Consider the following 15,550-nt stretch of genomic DNA (forward strand, 5'->3'; position numbering starts at 1 on the left):
GCAACCTTGTAAGTAGAGAACTAAGTCTGAGTGAGGTCACAAACCATGTAAATTAAACATTAATTGAAAGTTACTCTTATATCACAAAAGAGTGAAGTTTGTCCTTGTTAAATTGCAATCATAGTATATAAAGTAATGATAATATCACTAGAGGTGATTTATTATCAACTAGCTCATTTTTGTAACTATTTCTAAGTTGTGCTCATTTGTCCTTCTAGTAACGTTACCCTCATTTAACATTAAGGCAGCCAAATGGAGCTCAACTGCTGATTGCAAACTGTCCTGAAGCACATCCTCCAAGTAACCTTGTGCTGACTGACAACAGTTCTGCCTCAGGTCCACATTCTGTAGATGTTAATTAATAGGAGCAAACATGAGTCCTATATGTTAACATTTCCCAAACGAGAACTACCAAAAGCATTGAGCACTAGCTTTTCCTCCAGTACTTCACCATTTTAACAAAATGCCCTTACAACTACTTTTCTGTTTCCCAGTTTCCCAGTTATATAAACCACGGTTGGGAGTTTCTCCCAAGTTTGTACTTTCTTTTAAATTGGCATTAACAAATTCCAGGAAGAATTAAGAACTGGTTCCGTGGAACTTTTTAGTAGATAAGGAGACTAGGTGGAAGGTTTTTACCTTTTGGGGGCACTCCAGTATTCCAGATGGGGAGCTCCGTAGCAGCTTCTGCTCTATTGAGATTGGAAAATCATAACAAGCAAAACCAGAACTAACAAACGACCTTTTATTTTTTCTTCTTACTCTACATGGAATGATATGGTAAATTAAATGTGTGCCTCTGAAGCCTGGATGAGAAAAGCCAAAACTCTTGGGCCCGTGGCATATTAGGACATAATAGCACACTCTGTGTGTGTGCGCACAAGAGAGGGTTTAAATAATGCCCATGAGCCACTTTAATGAAGAATACAGAAAATTCCTTTTAAAACTGCAAATGCAAGAATATCCAGGCCTGTACAGCTACTAGTCATAGCCATGCTATTCTGGAATACTGTATCAGTATATACAAAGGATTCTTGTAGCATTTTAGAAAATAACTGCGAGAACAAAGTTGGTAGCTCAAGCTTCTGCAGACCAAGGACTTCATCACATGCAAGCTTCCCAACCCTCCAAATTTCCAGACACTTCTTAAAGAGTTCATATACAAAGCAACATGGAGCCCATCATATGACGCAGAAAGACATCCGCCTGTTATCCATCAGTGAACTGTTTCAGAAGTATGGAGAAACAGGGGGGGGACGGGACTGAAGCCAGGAAGAAATCCTGTTCTCAGCTCCTGATGCGCCTGGAAATGGGAGAAAGTGCTTTAAAACACGTGGAATGGGATCTGCCAGATTTGCTAGTTTTGAATAGTTTCAGTGACATGAAGGAATGGGCGTTCATAATAGTGCCTTGTCTCCTCTAGAGTAACGGGATTGAATGGAGAAGGCGAGTATCTTAAAAGTGGTGTCTGTTTTAAGATAAGGAGCGCCCGGTGGCACAGCGGGTTAAACCGCTGAGCTTCTAAACTTGCTGTCTGAAAGGTTGGCAGTTCAAATCCAGAGTGTGGGGTGAGCTCCCATTCAAAGCTCCCGGCTTTGAATGAGATTCCCTGCTTTTTGGCAGAGGGTTGGACTGGATGGCCCATGAGGTCTCTTCCAACTCTATGATTCTGCCAAACTAAGGTAAAGGTAAAGGTTTCCCCTGACGTTAAGTCCAGTCATGTCTGACTCTGGGGGTTGGTGCTCATCTCCATTTCTAAGCCGAAGAGCCGGTGTTGTCCTTAGACACCTCCAAGGTCATGTGGCCGGCATGACTGCATGGAGCGCCGTTACCTTCCCGCCAGAGCGGTACCTATTGATCTACTCACATTGGCATGTTTTCGAACTGCTAGGTTGAAAGGAGCTGGGGCTAACAGCAGCCGCTCCCGCTGCTCCCGGGGTTTGAACCTGGGACCTTTTGGTCTGCAAGTTCAGCAGCTCAGCGCTTTAACACACTTCGCCACCGAGGTTGCCAAACTAGCAGATTGAAAACATGCAAATGTGAGTAGATCAATAGGTACCGCTTAAGCGGCTGAGGGGGAAAAGGAAAGGGCCTGAGGCTGTGAGTAATGGTGGGAGTTGAAGTCCAAAACACCTGGAGGACCCAACTTTGCCCATGCCTGGTGTAAACCTATTTTGAAATCCAGGAAACATATTTAGGGGTAGCCGTGTTGGTCATACAGTAAAATACATCAAAATCGACAAAAGTGCACTACCTTTATTGGTCAATCAAGACAAAACATATCACGCACGCATCTGGCAAAGATGTTAAAACCATACAGTTATCTTCCGTATGATTTTTAACCTTTTTGCTATGTGAAGCTTCAAAGGTTTGCATGATATATTTTGTGCGTTTTGATATTCCCATGTTGTGGATTTTGGACTTTGTCGTAATCCTATTTGTTTGCTCGGACTCAACCTAATCTTTAGTCATTTTCAGTGGCCTATTTTTCCCAATAGCAACCGCTGGTGGGGATGTCCCACATTTTTTACTTCCCCTCCCTCTTCCTTTTTCACATTAGTGATCCATTCTCCCCACTCAGCCCCAAAAATCCTGCCATCTGATAAGAGAGGGAAGAGGACCTCCTTCCTATTTATTAACAAGGCTGTATGCTCCCAGGTGTCTGTCACAGCCACCCCCTAAAAGCAGCTTGGCATTTATAGGCTTTGGAAAGAAGCCCAGCTGGAGGAACAGATTGGGAAACACAAGCAGCGTAAATGTCACGTCACTCTTTCCTTTTGCCGAGGCAAAGTGCCTGAGTGTATCTCCCATTATGTAACTCACTGTGTAGATGGGGACCAGGAGGCCATGGGTGGATTATAGGCTGGAACTAGAACAGCACAGCAAGCATAGCAAGTAGCCAAAATTATTTTTATAGTTCATCTTTCTCATTCCCAGTTTCTCCAGCCTCTTGTTTGTGTCCCCCACCCTGCTTCATTCCAAACAGAGAAACACGTTATTGGCAAGCCTTCCTTCAAATTGGAACAAAAATTCTGTCACATTATTTCCCTTCGCTGTGACATTTCCTGGGACTTTGTTGATTGCAAAAAAGCCTTGAAGCCACACTGGACAAGTCACTAGAGTCCTGGCAGCGAGTACAAGGGCATTAGGGCCAACAGGAAAAAACTGCATGTTCCAAATCTTCTAAAGCCCCTTCCACACAGCTGTATAAAATCTCACATTATCTGCTTTGAACTGGGTTATATGGCAGTGTGGACTCAGATAACCCAGTTCAAAGCAGATATTGTGAATTATCTGCCATCGTATTCTGGGTTATATGGCTGTGTAGAAGGGCCTTGACTAAGCATCAAAAATATGGCAGCTGAGCAGAGCCTTATACAAAGCCTTATTACTAGCCGGGCTGTGGCGCAGCTGGCTAGTAACCAGCTGCAATAAATCACTACTGACTGAGAGGTCATGAATTCGAAGCCCAGGTTAGGTTAAGCCCCTGACCATTAAATAGCCCAGCTTGCTGTTGACCTATGCAGCCCCGAAAGACAGTTGCATCTGTCAAGTAGGGAAATTTAGGTACGCTTTATGCAGGAGGCTAATTTAACTAATTTACAACATCATAAAACTGCCAGCAAAACACGAGGAAAGGAATGAGGAAGTACAGCCACTAGTGGACAGTGAAGCAACAGCTCCCCCTGTGGCCGGAATCGTGAAGCTGAAAAAAAAAAGTTAAATGCCTCTGTGTCTGTCTATATATGTTGTTTGTCTGTTGGCATTGAATGTTTGCCATATATGTGTTCATTGTAATCTGCCCTGAGCCCCCTTCGGGGTGAGAAGGGCGGAATATAAATACTGTAAATAAATAAATAAATAAATTATTCTAGACAGCACGCCGCTATATCTCCATTATTCTTATATTTCTATTATGTCTTTGCATTAAAGAATAACAATAATTAAAAAGAGATGAATACAGATTATACAGGTGTTTAAATACAATAGAGTCTCACTTATCCAACAGAACGTTGGATAAGCAAAAATGTTAGATAATAAGGAGGGATAAAGGAAAAGCCTATTAAACATCACATTACATTATGATTTTACAAATTAAGCACCAAACCATCATGTTTTACAACAAATCGACAGAAAAAGCAGTTCAATGCATGGTAACGTTATGTAGTAATTACTGTATTTACAAATTTAGCACCAAACATTGCAATGTATTGAAAACGTTGATTACAAAATTATTGACTACTAAAAATTGATTACAAATAAAGATAGAATGACGTTAGAAAAAAACACAGACAAATTATTATTCTTGATGACTACGGCAGCAAGAATATGTTATGCAAGGGTATAGAAAAAAGATGAGATACCAGAAGAAGATACATGGCTAACAAAAATATTATAAATAAGAAATATGGATAGATTTACCTTCCTCGTGTCAAAGAATAAGGGAATGAAAATGAAAGAAATTGACTGGAAACAGATTACTGAATACCTTATACAGAAGAATAAAAAGATTATGATCGGAAAAAAGAATTGGACACAAAGAAAACAACGAAGAATGAAGGAAGGGAGGAGAGAAGGAGAATACACACACACACACACATATATATACATACAAATGGTATATAAAAAAAGAAAGAAAAAAGGAGAAGACCTCATGAAGATACTGGGAAGTCAAAAACAAAGCATCTTTCTTTTTACTATATCTTCCATAACTCTTTTACTTTTACTGTACTTTACTTTTCTATTTAAGAGATTACTAAATCCAGACAGACAATTATTTATTTAAATAATATAGTGAGAACTATTTTAAAATACAATAACTTTGTAAATACTATCCTCTCTCTCTCTCTCTCTCTCTCTCTCTCTCTCTCTCTCTCTCTCTCTATATATATATATATATATATATATACACACACACACACAATACGACCTAGGATTTTTTCTCGCTACACTATTATTTCTATCTCTTTTTCTTATCTTGTTCATATCTATACACCTATCTGTACTTTTTACTTTATTTTATTAATGTAATAATAAAATCTGTAAAAAGTTAAATCTGTAAAAAGTTCAGTCCTGTGAAGATTTTTAAAAATTTGTGTTCCTTGCCTGCCTAGAGAAACAGCTGTGGATCTGGGCGGGAGGCAGACTACGTTGGATAATACAGATAAGTGTTGGATGAGTGAAGGTCGGATAAGCGAGACTCTACTGTAGTTATATTATTAGAGGATGAAGCTATTTATTTACTTATAGTATTTATACCCCTAAGGGAGACTCAGAGCAGCTTACAGAACACACATACGGTAAACATTCAATGCCGACTGTACAATTAACAAGGACAGACAACACAAGCAGAGGTAAAGGTAGTTTTTTCCCATCTTATTTCCAGCATCTTGGAGGCTGTGCTCGTCTCGAGCCATGGGTGTGTGTGTGTGTGTGTGTGTGTGTATGTGTTTGTTTACTGTCAATCCATCTTCCATGCTGAGGAGCTTTCTTCTGATCGATGTCTTTAAGGGCGCCTTTGTATTAACTCCCCGCTAAAAGCAGTACCTATTTATCTACTTGTATTTCTGTTTTCGACCTGCTAGGTGGGCAGGTGAGCTAGCGCTGATGGCGGATGCTCACCCCCGACCCAGGCTCGAACTGCTGACTCTTCAATCGGCAGGATTTTTCTGCAGCACAGTGGTTTAGTCTTTTGTGTGAAGCTCAGCTATTGTCTTTACATGCTTCTAAAAAGCAATGGTGGGACTTAGTATTATTACTGTCTCTCCCCTCATTTCTGACTTGCTATGTTGTCTTGATTCTCCTCTGTCTGCTAGATTCTACAGCAGAGATTTCCAAACGATGTGTTGCGACACATTCCTGTGTCAACTCCTGTGTGTATGTGAGTTGTGTGAACATGAGACACCTCTGAGTCTATGTGGAAAATAAGAAACATATCATATATATATAAAAAAATATAAATTACAGATTTTCATGCGATAAGTTGTGTGCCCATAAATTTTGATATTACAATTCATGTATGTGTCTATATTTTATAAGGGGTTGCTTTAACTTATGGTTTGCTAGTAAAACTGAATTACTGTGTTGAAAAATGATGCATGTCTAAAAAGTGTGTCACCAACATGAAAAATTTTGAAGGCTCTGCTATATGGTATAGGTATCCTCCCTTTGCTGTAAAATTAGAAAGGTCATTCCCTGCTTTTCCTACCGATAACCAGAGCAGGAAGGGTCTTGAGAAGTGGAAGCACCATTCTCACAAAGGAAACCTGACATCCAAGAACAGCACCACCTGGTGAATGGACAACAACAAGAGCATATGTTCTGGAGTGGATCCTTGGATAAGGAGGTAACATGCAATGTGATCTCCCTTGGCACATCTGGAGCTACTTATCTCTTCAAGATACACCAGCATCACTGCAAACATGGAAACATCATGTCTTATATACATAAGCTATAACTGAGAACAGCCGCTTTGTGTCTCCGTCAAAATGATAAAAGCGGGATATCAATAAATGTAATAATAACAGCCCTCATCCTGTCTACATGAAAACCTAGTGTAAGAGCAGCCCCACAAGGGTCAGGAAAATTAAGCCCAGGGCGAGGCCAAGACATTTGCTGTCTATGGCAAAAATATGATGATACCCCACTTTCTAGGAATAGAAGTTGAATGGAGGGCAGCTGCCTCTGACTTCAGATCTGGGACAGTGCCTTCCATCAAACCTGAAGCAGTAAGCAAAGTTAGGGGTCCCAGCACACTCTTTGTGGGACCTCAACACTGGGAGACATACAGAGAGCCTTGCCACTGAAACAAATCCAAATCCTACGTAGTGCCTAGTAATAAATGATTCTGGTTGTGCCTGTTGCAATTTTTTCTTTGGCTCAAACGTTAGAGGCACAAAAGCCCTGTCCTCAGTTAGAGCAGGGAAAGCAACTGACTCGAGGGGAAGGGTCATAATTCATGCCCTGCTGCAAAGTGACAATTGTGGACTTCAGTCAGATACGCAAGGCAGCAGAGCTATTAGTGCAATAGTCAACTTTCGTAGTTAAGAAGCTACAATTGCATCAGAGGATCCCTGAAACTGCCCCTCAGAAGAATCTGAGTGAAGAACAGAAGTACAGAGGAAGAGGGAAATGCAGAGCTCACAACCTCTGAGGATGCCTGCCATAGATGTGGGTGAAACGTCAGGAGAAAATGCTTCTGGAACATAGCCATACAGCCCGGAAAGCTCACATCAACCCAGTGATTCTGGCCATGAAAGCCTTTGACAACACAATGGACAGCTGCTCAATCTTGTCTCTTTGTGGGGGGATTTGTCCCATCCTTTGCATTCCCTAACAGATAACTTGAAGATTAGCTACAACCACTAATTTCTGGCCTGGATGGTTGCCTTTTAAGGCTCAGTGTCTTAATCCAAATAAGCAGTGTCCTCAGAAACTGAAATTATTCTGGTTCTGAATTCTCCATACAGATGTACAATGCGGACTGGCTTTTATCATTACATTACTTTTATCATTACTTTACACTATGCCCCCCAGTGGCGCAGTGGATTAAACTCTTGTGCCGGCAGGACTGATGACTTGAAGGTTGGGTTGCTGACCTGAAGGCTGCCAGTTCGAATCCAACCCAGGGAGAGAGCAGATGAGCTCACTCTGTCAGCTCCAGCTCCCCATGCGGGGACATGAGAGAAGCCTCCCACAAGGAGGGTAAAAACATCAAAAACATTGGGGCGTCCCCTGGGCAACGTCCTTGCAGACAGCCAATTCTCTCACACCAGAAGTGATTTGCGGTTTCTCAAGTCGCTCCCAACATGAAAAAAAATACTTTCTATTCCCCAGATATAAAACAAGCACTTTTCCTTAAAGTGTGTTACCAGAAGGTAACCAAACACTTCCCACTGTTGAAGTTCTATATATTTATCATATTAGCAATTTCCTCTACACATACAACTATAGTTTACTTACTTACTTATTTACTTACTTACTTAGGCGATCCCTCGTAGTTTGAGGATGATTGTCTTCCATCTGTGGGGTCTTGGGGTGTGTCCGTAGGTGGCTGAAGAGACCTATTCTTGATCTGCATGTTCTCTCGCAGTGAAGACCTCGGTTTCCAGGTGGAAAGCGGTCCCGGTCAGGGTTGGCTTGACGGGCCTTCCTCTTGGCACGTTTTTCCCTCAAACCCTCCATTTGTGCCTCTTCGAACTCCGCAGCACTGCTGGACAATTACAGTATGAACCCCTTATCCACATATACGATATTGACATGCTCCACAAAATATTCCCCCGCTTGAAATGTTAATGAGTCTCTTCAAATCCTCCAGTGTGATTCTATGATATGATTCTAGCATAACGCTAGTCAAAACATCAGGATTGCTATTTTCCCTGTGATTTCAGAAATCCACAGGGTTGTTTTGGAACATACCCCCCATGGATATGGGGATTGTACTGAATACACAAAAATTACACGCAGCGTGAACAGTTTAAAATCTGCCTCTCTTAGAAGAAGCAGCAGTTTGTTTTTAAATGGTCATTCCTTGCAAAAGGGGCTTCTAAAAATCATTTTTAGTTTTTCTTCAGCTTTTTAGCATGACATGACCATAAAAATAATGGTAACAAAATTAAATTAAAAATTTCTGTATGGAGGTAATATCAACAATCTTAGTATTAAACTAACAATATATTTGTAGATACAAAGTGAATGAATAGCTAACTGACACAAACATTATGATATTATTTTCTTCTGTTTTCCTTCTTGATTCCTACTTGAAAGTGAGGTCAAGTCAAAATCTTTTCAATGGCAATAGTTCTTCTCTAACAGGGCTAAGAAATGTTTAGTTTTAAAGTTGGTTTATAATAAAAGTTTCCAAAAAGACTGTGAGTGTGCTATTTCTACTGCTTTTATTTGCAGGGAGAAATGGCTGCTGTACATTAAAAGATGTCTGCTGTTGTTTATCTCTTTAATAACTGTTTTAGATACATTAACTCCCCTGACATCTTTGTGTTTTTTTCTAGCGTTTTGTTATGGAAATTGCCTTGTTACATCACGAAGAATTTGCCACAGAGCTCTTAAATATTCTAGACCCATTTATGAATGTTATGAGGGTATGAAGTAAATGAAAGCTGGTTGGAGTAGATAAGAATAATTATAAATACATGCAAATCTGTCAGAAAACCAAATTAAAATAATGAATAACAAGGCATTCAATGTGTAATATAATGAGTAAAGTGTACACCATAGTATCAAAGAAGGAACAAGCAAAGTCTTCAATTAAAAGAAAGTGGGATGAAGGTGCTTCCAACTGAAGGAGGCCTTTTGCCATCACCTAAAAGGCATCATATAGCCATTCTTTCTTTCCTTAACATATTTTTCTCTGGGAGGAAAATGCATGAAAACACATACGAGATCAAAAACAATGTTATCTGGACCTCCCATGATATTTTGTACATAGATAATATAAAGGAAAAACCTTGTTTGAAAGTACTCTGGAGATTTATAACCAGAAAAAGAATTGTTCTGGGATATTTAAGAGTAGTAATCAATTAATGTGATACATTCAGTGAAAATATAAATAAAAAAGGAGGGGGAACCAATATTATCTCGATTAATAATAATTTACAATAATGTTGTTGAAGGCTTTCATGGCCGGAATCACTGGGTTGTTGTGCATTTTCCAGGCTGTATGGCCATGTTCCAGAAGCATTCTCTCCTGACGTTACATACCTCATAACCTCTGAGGATGCCTGCCATAGATGTGGGCAAAATGTCAGGAGATAATGCTTCTGGAACATGGCCATACAGCCTGGAAAATGCACAACAATCCAATTTACAAAAATGTTTCTGGTACTTACTGCAAGACTGTTTCTGCTACAAGCATATGGGAGACTTATTGTACAGACTATAGATAGCATACATAAATTATTCTTATTGTTTTAAATTATTTTAAACTTCTTAAACCGATCAAATTATTTCCAACTGCTTCAAGTGCAATACTTGGATGTAAGCAATTTTGAGTTTCAGGAGGTATAAGTACATACAATAATAATAAATAATAAGATACATCATCATTGCTGTCATCATCATTATCACATGAGTAGATATCCACTCTCAAAAGTAGCCTTAATGTTTATTTTACAACAACTAGGGTGATCTCCAATGCTCCTCAACATTATATTCTTTAAAATAATGAAAAATGGTGAAAAGCTTTGCATGCCATGGGTGTTACCTAGAAGACTCCAGTGAAAATCTATCAACACACAAACACATACAAGTTCAGGTCTTTTACTTCAAATGATGCTGAATATTGAAAAAGGTCTGCTACTTCACTCAAACATAAAACGTGAGCTAAGAACATTGAGTTTTCTCTTGACAGTTAATGCAATTATGACTTGAAAGTTTATGCTCATAGTTTGATAGCTAAACACATAATTTGCCACACATATCTTCATATTTTTCTCCATCATAGGAACTTATTAGGGGGACAAAGCAAGGTAATGTAATGATACTGACATTCATAGAATCATACAGTCAGAGATGGAAGAGACCCCATGGGCCATTCAACCCAAGCCCCTGCCAAGAAGAAGGAAAATCATATTCAAAGCACCCCCAACAGATGGCCATCCAGCCTCTGTTTAAAAGCCTCCAAAGAAGGAGCCTTCACCACACTCCGGGGCAGAGAATTCCACTGTTGAACAGTTAGGAAGGTCCTCTGCGTTGGTTAGAATGAGATCGAGAATTGCCAATCCCCTTGTTGCCTCTTCTATCCTTTGGACCATAACATTGTCTGCTAGGCAAGCAAGGAATTTGTGGGACTTTGTACTCTTGTCCGAGTCAGTTTTCCAGTAGATATTGGGATAGTTGAAATCACCCATGACTACTCTATCTCTTATTTGTGCCAGTTTGGTCAACTGTTGACAGAAGGCTTTGTCAAGTTCTTCAGCCTGGCTCGGAGATCTGTAGTAGACGCCTACGACGAGATATTTTTGAATCCTGTATCCCTTGATTCTTATCCAGATGCTTTCCAGCTGGTTTCCTGGATTGAAGACTTGCATCTCTTCTGTGGTATAACTGTTTTTGACATATATAGCTACTCCCCCTCCTCTCCTCTATGTTCTGTTTCTGTGAAAGAGGTTACAGCCCTCGATGGCTACATCCAGTGATAGGAGACATCCCACCAGGTTTCAGTGATGCTTATGACATCATAAGTGTGGTGTTGTGCTAAAAGTTGGAGTTCGTCTTGTTTATTTCCCATGCTCTGTGCATTAGTGTAAAGACATGTAAGCCCCTGGGACCTTCCCCTGAGCTGTTTATTTGGGATTATTGTGCTCCTGCTACTTGGTTTTGTTGTTTTTGTGCAACCCTCCATTTAGCCTTTTGGCGGTTCCCTTCTACTTCTACTTAAGAGTATAAAGAATTAAGATCATAGACTATCTCTTGTTCAGAAAATGGAGAATGGTGAAAAGGCTGCTATGAAGGAAATATAATGATGAACCATAGAAAAAGAGAGGAAGGAAAGCCCTTGTATAGTAAGGCACAGTCGCAAGGGAGAGAAATAGTCATAAATTCTCCTGTGTTTTAAAAAGGGGGTTGTTTTTACACTTTCCTCTGAAGATTTTCTCCTTCTTCAAAACAAATGGGGCTTCACATACCAGAAGCTAGTCCAGACATTCAGTTAAGTTCCCAGTGCTTTCTACTTTACAACACAATGACTTTTTGTTATTAATTTCCCTTGAAACTGTTCACTTGTGCAAATAAAACTGACATAAGGAGAGGACCAACATTTATGGTGTTGTTAAAACTGTAGCCTGATCATTTATCATGCCAGTTCAAATTGTCTCTAAAGGGAAGAAAACACAATTGCTTGCTTTCTAATGGAAGAAAACACTCTGCGCCTTTAAACACCATAGAGGTTGCAGAGCTGGGCCTGGATTAATGTCAGCAGACAAAGCAATCTGCCTCTCTCTCTCTCTCTCTCTCTCTCTCTCTCTCTCTCTCTCTCTCTCTCTCTCTCTCTCTTTAATTCCATATCAATAACCTTTCATATCATGTGCAATTCAAGTGGGAACCCTTATTTATTTTTAAAGAGACAAAGCCACAGTGTTTGCTGCGTTACAACAGAGCCACCTGGTGGTCAGTCATTAGGAAAAAAGAAATGGAATTCTTGTCAAATTCTAGGCAAGAAAAGCAGTAACACTGATTCATATCTCTATCTGTCTATAAAAGCAGCACGTAAGCAATTTATTCTTTAAAATGGAGATGTGGAAGAGAGCCGAGCCTATCCCCAACATCTGTACGGGGGATTTTGGACTATATATTTCTCACAATCTTCTAGACAGCATGGCAAACAGACAAGATGATTGGGGAGATTCTAGAACAGGCATGGGCAAACTTCGGCCCTCCAGGTGTTTGGGACTTCAACTCCCACAATTCCTGGCTTCAGGCCCCTTCCTTTTTCCCCTCAGCCGCTTATATACACACACACACATACATACATACATACATACATACATACATACATACATACACATATACACACACACACCAGTATATGCTTGGGTCTTGCCTCATTGTCAACCCAGAGTGAGCTGCAACAGTGGCTCCAGTTCAGAGGCAAGCAATCCAGATCAAAAGAGATAATTATTTCTATGACACTTTATATTTGTAAAGAGACCCAAAGTGGCAAAAAATAAAAGGAATACACAATAAAAGCAAGAGGAAAGATACGACTACAAACAAACTATTATCAGATTCCAAATAATAGCTTGTTTGTAGTAGTATCTTTCCTCTTGCATTTATTGTGTATTCCTTATTATCAGATTCCAAGGAGCCCACAGATGGCGTAGTGGACTAAGTGACTTGAAGGTTGGGTTGCTGACATGAAAGCTGCCAGGTTCGAATCCCACCCGGGGAGAATGCAGATGAACTCCCTCTATCAGCTCCAGCTCCATGCGGGGACATGAGAGAAGCCTCCCACAAGGATGATAAAAACATCAAAACATCCGGGCGTTCCCTGGGCAACGTCCTTGCAGACGGCCAATTCTCTCACTGCAGAAGCGACTCAAGTTGCTCCAGACACGGAAAAAAAACAGATTCCAAAGGAGACAAGTACTGCATAAGACATTTCTCAAGATAAAAAGCTAGTTTGGATGCAAAGATTTAGAAGAGTAATGTCGTAACAAAGTGGAAGACCATCAAACCTAAACTCCTTCCCTCAAATTTAGAAGAAGAAAAAACAAGTTGTCCATTCACTTCAAATCTCACTTGCACTATGGACCCAGGAAGCTCTTTGGGGGCCAAAACTGCTATGATTGCAGGTAGTGCTCTCAATTTCACAAAGCAAAGGTCACAGCTGGGAAGGCAATGACATGCCCAAGATTGTAACAGCAAATGCAATTTGAGTAAATTATACACAGGCCACTTAATTTACCGCTTGAAGTTCTACCAATCCTCTTACCCTGAAACCTTACTGCTCCAACCTGGCCATTCAGTTCCACTAATCTTAGGTCTTTCTGTGGCCCTGCCCCTTCCATAGAATGCGATGAAAGAGCATGTTGCTCTGAATTCATCAGCCACTAAATACAGCCCTTTCTTGCCTCCTGAAAAGGCAACAAATAAAATCCTGAAGGTCAATTTTTTATGAAGGCACAGAAATAAGAAAACATCAAATGTCAAGGAGTGGCATAGGGAGCCGTTTAGCTTGGAGAAAAGAAGTCTGAGAGGGGACATAATAGCCATGTTTAAATATTTGAAAGGATGTCACTGTGAGGAGGGAGCAAGTTTGTTTTCTCAACACAGAGCAATGAATACAAATTGCCGTAAAAAAGATTCCACCTAAACTTTAGGAAGACCTGGAAGCAAGAACTGTTTCACAGTGGAATAGGCTTCCTCAAAGCTTGGTGGAGTCTCCTTCTCTGGAGGTTTTTTAGCAGGGGCTGGATGGCTATCTGTCAGGAGTGCTTTGATGATACGTTCCTGCATGGCAGAATGGGGCTGGACAAAATGATCAACTGTGGATGGTATAAAAGGGGGTGTTCAGTACACCGGTCAGAAACAGTGAGTTTAAGGAATTCCTTAATACAAAACACATTCATCTTCCCTTAATACATAACAAATAAGGGCATCCAGTAAAGTACCTTTGATTAACACACATTAACCTAAATGCTTTTCTTTTTTAAGGAAAAGACCAGTAATTTCCCAGAGTCTCAAAGACTGAGATGTTAGCATACAACCTGACAGGGTGTCTCACTGAATCCAAACATTATTCCAAGATTGGAAGCAAAATTTCATGGGAAGAAAGTAGTCTGAGAAAGAGGTTGTTTCTCATAATACAATTCATTCTTCCTCTTTAGTGCCACTGTCAACAGGTTTTTTGGAAGCAAAACCTGTTTGACAAAGTCAATAATGAGATTAGTATATGGAATGAAGGCAGCAAATCTTAGAGAGAGATCACTTCTTTCATTTTCTTTCAACTCTTTTGAGAAATTATCTGAAAATAAATTCTGTTGAAAACCAATGTTTCCAGTCTAAAGCTACCCTAATAGTCCTTTTTGAAATGACTGAGATTATTTGCTACTGGAAATAATATGAAATCTAACCCTAATGTTTGTTTGTTGCTTAATGAAGTCTTAATTAAATCTTTCTTCTAACCACAAGGTTTCTCTTCCTAGCTGCTTTAAAACCTTGCAATTTTAATGCAAGATGAGTTATCAAAATTAGACCAAGAGTTCAAAAGATCCAGTTACAGCAGATCTTCATTTCCCTTCTCATCATTGGAAACTCATCATAACCACAGAAAAATCCAGTAGTGAACAAGATGTGTCCAAAGAACAAATGCTATTTTAGACTAGTATTCTACTTCCAGCTGTACATACCTCTTCACTGATGTCAGCATTCATCCCAGCCATATCCCAGATATCTTGTAGAGAAGTGATTCTCAACCTGTGGAGAAGGAGCCTCCCTGTGGTGGAGGCTCCTTCTTTGGAGGCTTTTAAACAGAGGCTGGATGGCCATCTGTCGGGGGTGCTTTGAATGCGATTTCCTGCTTCTTGGCAGGGGGTTGGACTGGATGGCCCATGAGGTCTCTTCCAACTCTACTATTCTATGATTCTGTGGGTCCCCAATGTTTTGGCCTTCAACTCCCAGAAATCCTAACAGCTGGTAAACTGGCTGGGATTTCTGAAGTTGTAGGCCAAAACACCTAGGGACCCACAGGTTGAGAATCACTGATGCAGAGCATATTTTTCAGCCTGGTGTCTTCCATATGTTTTGGACCAAAACCTTATGGAAGAATTCCAGCACTCTTTTAACAACTCCTCTGGTTCATAAGATGAATTTAATATTGATTGATTATATTTTAGACAATCAACAGATTCTTCATCATAAAGGTAGTTAGGTTCTCCAAGAGGTCCTTTCTTCTAGATTAATGGTGGCTCTAGTACTCATTGGTACAGTAGAGTCTCACTTATCCAAGATAAATGGGCCGGCAGAACCTTGGATAAGCGAAAATCTTGGATAATAAAGAGGGATTAAGAAAAAAGGCTATTAAACATAAAATTAC

Source organism: Anolis carolinensis, chromosome 5 (assembly GCF_035594765.1).
Source record: "Anolis carolinensis isolate JA03-04 chromosome 5, rAnoCar3.1.pri, whole genome shotgun sequence".
NCBI classification, from domain to species: Eukaryota; Metazoa; Chordata; class Lepidosauria; order Squamata; family Dactyloidae; genus Anolis; species Anolis carolinensis.